Source organism: Porites lutea, chromosome 8 (assembly GCF_958299795.1).
Source record: "Porites lutea chromosome 8, jaPorLute2.1, whole genome shotgun sequence".
Lineage (NCBI taxonomy): Eukaryota > Metazoa > Cnidaria > Anthozoa > Scleractinia > Poritidae > Porites > Porites lutea.
In genome coordinates, this window is record NC_133208.1 from 19683884 (window position 1) to 19691383 (window position 7500).

Sequence of the window (7500 nt, forward strand, 5' to 3'; positions counted from 1 at the left end):
ACACAATTGTGTGCAAAGGCGGCTTTTGAACTTTAGAGTTTGCGTGTTTGTGAAAAGCGCAGTAAAGAAATGATTTAGACCCTGAAAACAAGAAATGCTTAGATTGCAAACTCTGATCTGAATGCATGAATCGAAATTCTCAGTACATTTCAAGATGGTGGCCGATATAAAAATAATTATGACGTCACAGGTCCCCAACAGCTCCAAATTCAATTACAACTACATGTTTGTTACCTTGGAGAGTCCACCTAAGGTGTAATACGCGCAGAAAAATAGCCGAGAGTAGTTTTCATCAACCATGTTTATTCTGAGGGATAAACTAAATCTCGAGATAAACACTAACGAAGTTTAGGCAAAAATAACACTCGGGAAGCTAAGAAAAAAAGAATTAATTGTTATATTTATGATCAATTTAGCTAACAAACACTATAAGATGTAATCATTGTCTACATTTGTATTTCTGTCAAACCGTCTATTGTAGAATGCATAGCAGGTAGAAAGCAATTGATAATTGCAAAGTTATGTAAATTAAAATTACAATTTTTAGTCACCACATGAATAAAAAAATCACTTAAGAAGTGGTAAATACATGGAACCTCCCCTTTTTGCCCATTACACGGCGTTGTGGATACTATAAGAAAGCAGGTTTCTACGGAAAAAAATACAAAAAAATTGAATTTTGTTTTACTACTTAGGTAATATTTCCTTTACGCACTTTCGTATTTTGTTTTTCCAGTACTTTTGTCTTTTATTTTTTGCGTCTGGAAGCGGTGGTTAGCGGTGGTTAGCTCGAAAGCTAAGCTCCTCTGACCACCGTTCACTTCTACCCAAGCCATTAATTTTCTCTTTTTTCCTTCTTCTTCTCCTTTATTAGTGTATTCCTACCTTACTATATATAATGTAAATATTTTATAATAGTGTGAATAATAAAAATTGAAAATTGAAAAAAAAAACAACAAAAAAACAAAAACCAAAAAAAAAAACAAAATGTATGTCGTCTAAATATTAGATAATAAATAAAATGAAATGTAAATGTATTGTTGGTATAGGTACATCAAGTAACTTGCGCGCATTTATACCAAAAACACTCCTCACGCCTATATACTGTGTACAGCAACCATCCTTTTTGTGGCTTCCAGCTCACTGCTTATGGAGACATTCACCCTTCTCTCAGTCAACCGAACTCGCAAAATTTTTCTGTAACATTTGCCCTACAACGCTGTGTGCACTTCGTGTCACACTGTTTGATTATCCAGAACCCGCGGCAATAGCTGGCTCTTGGGAATTCTGAACTATAAGCCTTCATCCTTAAGTAACCCCTCTCCCCCCTCTAAATATGCTCAGTAGTTTTGTAGGTGGTAGCTGATCGCAAAAATACGAGGGCATACAGAAACAATACCATCTTTATTCGAATAAAAACATGTTCGGTCCCCAATCCATTTGCTAGCAAATTTTTTCGCAATTATCGCAAAAGAAATAATTGAGGAGAAATTATGTCAGAAAATCACTTACAAATATCGCAAAAATCGCAAGAATAACAAATCCAACAAGAATCAAGACTTTGAAAGAGAAGAAGCCAAGAAGGGCCCCGAAATGTCCGTAAATATCGCAAAAGTCGCAAAAGTAACAAGGATTTTTCTTGCGAGCTAAAAACACTCGTGACAAATATCGCAAAAATGGCAAAAATAACAAATGTAACAAAATTCTAGACTTAGAAAAAGAAGAAACCAAGAAGGGCCCCGAAACGTCCGCAAATATCGCAAAAGTAACAAGGATTTTTCTTGCTAGCTCAAAACATCCATGACAAATATCGCTCGTTACTTTCGGCAACCCCTGTTTAAAAAACTATGGGTATTGCACTGCAACATTCATTTATAATGCGAGGATCTTATGACCCGTTTTCTTTTCCCCCCAATCTGCTATTCTTGATATTTTGGAAAGATCGTTATGGTGGGTTCTTAGCCACGAAAAAATCTGCTACCACCCCCTTTTATTGCCTAAAATTTGTCCCCTTCTGTGAGCGACACTCCTTTCTATGCATTGTAGCTGTATGTTGATGGAAGAACTAAGCACACACAGATTGATATTACAGTATTTTGCTACTGTCAGTAATTATAAATGGTGTCACGTTTGTAACTGATGATTTCATTTTCGCGAAAATGGAACGCATTACAAAACTGGACAAGACCGTATTCCTGTTGAAATAACCATTAGTATTAGGCAAAAACAGTGATGCGCGGGTTTTCTTGGCTCCTTTTTCGCCCGTCAACAATTCTTGCCTATTCTTGTTACTTTAGCCAATTTGTGGCATTTTGCCGTATTTCGAGGCTCTCCTTGCCCTTTTCTCTTTCTAAGTGTAAAATTTTGTGGAATTTGTTATTCTTATTATTTTTGCCATATTTGTTGCTCAATCTTTTCACAAAGCATGAAAAATTCTTGCTGCTTTTGCGATTTTTGCGAAATTTGGGGACTTACTGAAGCCCTTCTTGACGTTTTCTGTTTCCAAGTGTAGAATGTTGTGAAATTTGTTGTTCTTGCTATTTTTGCCATATTTGTTGCTCAATCTTTTCACATAGGAAGAAAAATTCTCTTTAGTTTCGCGATTTTTGCGAAATTTGCGGACATCTCAAAGCCCCTCTTGACCTTTTCTCTTTCTAAGTGTAGAATTTTGTGAAATTTATTATTCTTGCTATTTTTGCCATATTTGTTGCTCAATCTTTTCACATAGCAGGAAAAATTCTTCTTACTTTTGCGATTTTTTCAAAATTTGCGGACTTCTCGAAGCCCTTCTTGACCTTTTCTCTTTCTAAGTGTAGAATTTTGTGAAATTCCGAATTTCAGGTACTGAATTCTCGATTCTATCTTAGTGTAACTTGGACTCCGCATCTCAATTGTCAGCGGGAATCCGGATTCGAAAGCCCAGGATTCCAGATTTCACAGTCAAAATTTCTCAGATTCCGGAATCCGATTTACCTTACATGAGGCTATATACACTGCTTTGCGACAACATACAGTTTTACAATAATTACAATAAATCTAGAAATTTTCGAGCGCTCATTGCTCGGAAGTTACTTTCTAAAACTCTATTTAGACTGAAAGCGTCTCCTGGCCTATTGCGACCAGCTGAAATTGTTAAGATAGAATCCATTAAGAAATTGAATAATTTTAATTTTCAGAGGGCTCCAATTAGAACCTTTTCTTCGGAGTTATTTCATACAACTTACTACATTTATAGCCCTTAAAAAGAGTGAAAAAGAATGCAATATGCTTGAAGTTATTCTAGTAAAAGGTTTCTGTCCACTGAAAATTAACATTTCTCAATTTCCTAATGGATTTTGTCTTAAAGTAAACAAAAAACAGTTTTGAGAAATGAAACTGAATGAAATCTGTTTAAGTTGTTCTATTAAATTCGTCTTTACTTTTTAGGTCGTTCGCTGATTAAAGTTTGTTAATGGTCATAACGCACGATTTTCATGCTTTTTAAATGACTTCTTTCCACGTCTAATGACCATCATTTTGTAAACTTTACAGTGAGAGTGATTTTTTCTTTTCTTTAACTTATATTGGCATCACCTTTTCTTTGAAAACCTTTTTGGACCATTTATTTATTTACTCATGTAAACTGCTTTCAACGTTTGCTTCTTCAATTCTCTTGCTGAAATCGTTGATTTTGTCATTCACACAAGAATTCTCAATACTGCATCAGGCAGTAAGGCGTTTCCAACTGCAGTATATTTATTTTTCTTCTTCTCTCTACAGCCAGCGTTAATCATTCACATCACACAGGTACTTCAATCACACCGGCCACGAACCCTGGGAAATAAATAACACAACTTAATTTTTTGTCGGGGTTTTTCTTACTATAACTGAGAACATTTGAAATGAAAACTAACACAATGTTACGAACCAAGGTGTAATTTAGTAAATTAGGCTTTTTGGAGAAATATTCAACTAATATGGCTTTTTAATTTCTCATTTAAATGTATATGTCAGACTTTAGGAACCATTTTATGGAGCCACAACCATATTTGGTATGGTACTATATTTTTTATTTTCCTTTTAATATGGTTTCCGTAACGACAGCTGGCAAAGTCAACATAAAGGCATGACAAGACAATAACTTGATTGCCTTCTGCGTGATTCGGAAGGCAAGCACTGGCAAGACTGGGCTGCTTAACAGTTGGCTTTGTTATTAACACCTCGAATCAATTAATCGAGGAAAGAAGGAAATCTCTAATCTTCCTCGGTCAAAAAGTTCATTATATTATCAACCCAGGTTCAATGATGAATCCACGTACGAAAAAATCTGAGCTGAATCTATCCTTCCTTGACGATGAAACTGCAAATGGAACAATAATCATTGGGCTTGTTTTGAGTGAGTATGATGCAATAATTTTACATTGAGTAGTTTTTGGTTACTTCTACCCATGAATTACCAATACTATTATTCTTTTCTTTTGCTTCCTTTTACATGGCATTTGTAATAAAAAGTATTTCTTACCCACGCTTTTTATATTAATATTTTATTTTCTAACATTCTTGACTTGAAATTAAAGAAAGTTTCAAATCACCGGAGGAATTATGAAACAGCGAAGCAAAATATTACTAATTCCAGTGTCCTTCAAGATAAGAGTGGTTTGTAACACCCCGCTGTTGACTATGTCATTGATAAGAATCGTTTTAGAAGCAGTTAAAAGGTTATTTTCATTCTGACTTTTATACGTGCTAGCGCCGAAATTTTCAAACTAACCTGCAGAGACGATGCCTGTAATTGAAGAATGATCTTTAATCTTTTTTGGCCCTTTAGTGTCGCATTTCTGCATCTGATTCCCATGCGAATTTTGTAACTATCTGCGCTTTCGGTGTGTAAGATCTTACGACAATAATTTATTTCTGCCAAATTAAAGACAACTGTCTTAATTAAACCGTATGTATTTCTCTTATTACATATACTTCGCAGTTCTTTCTTTCGGAAATGCTGTAGAAGGTAAGTTATACACTCTCTTAAAAGAAATACCCTAGGAAGTTCTTTCTGTGCCAGCGGGTGGCCAGAGTAATTAACCATATCTACCACTCAAAAAATGCATCATCACCCTTACGTCAGAAGTTCAATTTAAATTAAAAAGAGTTCGAGAGTTCTAATATCTCGAACCGCCGAATGTTATCGAAAGAAACCTGATATTAACCTTTTTCCTCCACATCTTTGTTTTACAGTATAGAACCGACAAGCTCTATATTGGTCATTACTTTTAGCTTTAAGAAAAAAATGGTTTTTAAATATAGTAGAATTAATAAGTTTCGGTAGTTTTATTTGTGTATATTTCCATGGCATAATTGTCGAGCGAACAATTATTTCTCAGACTTTGCAATCAGCATAAAGACAGAAATTAGAAAATTTTTCCCGAAGCAAACAATTAATTTGAATAAGATATTAAAATTAAACAAACGACGCGGCTCTTTTCGTAATCTTAATGCTGGCACTTCTTGTTTAAAACATTAAAACCAAATTGGAGACCTTACAAGGAATTGAGGTTAATCCTGTCTGCACGTAGCTGTTTCCAGTCGATCAAAATGTAACTTAACAAGGGAGGACTATTGGGCACATAAGGTATCAGGCTTAACACTTTTTTCTTGCTTTTGGCGTAAATTGTTCCAACACAACAACAACAAACAACAACAACAAAACCAACAACAAAATAAACTCGAACGTTCTAGCGAAAGGAGGTAGTTGGCTGATTGCGAATGCCCTTCTTCGATGCAAGGTTTTTGTCCGATTTGTTTTAAAAACACTTTTAATTCAGAAACTCTTCCCTTCAGCAGCTGCTAATTAATTCCTTGGCCAATGTTCTGTAAATTTATTTGCGGTTTTGTTATGAACACAGTGGGGTTATAGGTTTGAATCAAATCTTGCACAGGCAGCTGCCTTGTACCCAGACGTCTCTCTCTTGATGAAAATTTGCGCGCAACGGAAGGCGGGAGTGAGAAAACGGGCGAGACACCTTCCCATAGTCCCTTACGCTTCGCTACCAGTCACTCGCGTTTCGCGCTCGCCTCTGTGCAGTGCGAAAAACGAAGCGCCCGAGGAAGAGGCTGCTCAGGTAGATAAAGCACAACGATTGGCTCCAAAACAACAACAACAACAAAAAAACAAAACGAAACAAAACAAAAGCCCTGTGCTAAATTTGAATGTTACTAAAACGGGGAACGAGCACTGGCGAATGGGAAAAATGAAAAATGCGAACAAAACTCAAATTGAACGCTAATCTTTCATTTCCAATTCTCTTTTTGCTCCGATTTTTCATTTTCCCGTTCCTCGTACTCGTTCCCGCACACCGTTTCCAGTTTTAGTAACATCCGTTAAATTTTGTTTGGTTTTTCTTGTTGACATAGGAGGGTATTGCTTGTTGCAATCCGAAGAACTTGAAGAAGGAAACTGTCAATCACTTGCTGATGGAACGTCTGGTCCTTATTACGCCATGGAATGTCATGTTCCTTACTATTACTATTACTACAAAAGAGACTCAAAAATACGCAAATGCCTTTCGAAATGGTGTTCTCTCATAGCTTTTTGCTTTAACGAGACTTCAGATTGGAGGAAGCTTTGCTATAAGAAGTTTTATTGGTTTCGATGGTCCAATTTTGACATCTCCACTGCTGCAAAAGATGTTAATGTCTCGAACGTGACGAACATTTATATTAAAAACTGCGGTATAAAATATGGCTGGAAAACATTTCGACTTGGATTCAAAATCAAGGCAACAGGATATCGATGCGCATCAAAAACCGCTCAGAGTACGTACGCAGAAATAAAACATTGTTAGTTTGTGTTATGAGGTGATAAAAGTGAGCTTATCCTCCAGGACACTTCAAGGAATGAACCTCACAACCTTTAGAGTTTACAGTCAAACCGGTGTACAAAGGTCACCCTTGGGAAATGGCAAGGTGATATAGAAGATATAGCTTAGATACAGAAGATATAAGACAACTGAAAATTTCGGGAAGTTGTCTGGTGACCGTAATATTCAGGGTGACCGCTATATACAGGGGCGTTATATAAAGGTTTGACTGTATCTTCAAAAGCATCTTGCTTCCATCTTTGTTTTTTTTTGGCTGATTTTTGCTGCAGGTATCGACGAGGGTCAATTGAGGTTTGAAGATTCCAGCGTTCCATACAATGTTGTGCCAATGTCCGAGCTATCTTAAGAATCTTTAGAAAACAACAAACATTCCAACTTTGAATGGAGGGGACAGGGGAGGGGTGTGGTGGGAGGGGTGTGTCTCAACAATTTTGTCGCCGATTGTAGGTTTGAAATAAATTTGTAATTAGCGCCTCGGTCGTGATTCGGTTACGGACGAAGAGGACTCCAGCCCGGGGTAGAGGGGTAGTCCGGGGGCGGGGGGGGGGGGGGGGAAGGTAACTCTGGGGTAGTTAAAAAAGTATCAAACGGGGAAGCTCCTCCCAGAAGTCCAACCCATTACCCTTTTGTATAACTTTTTACA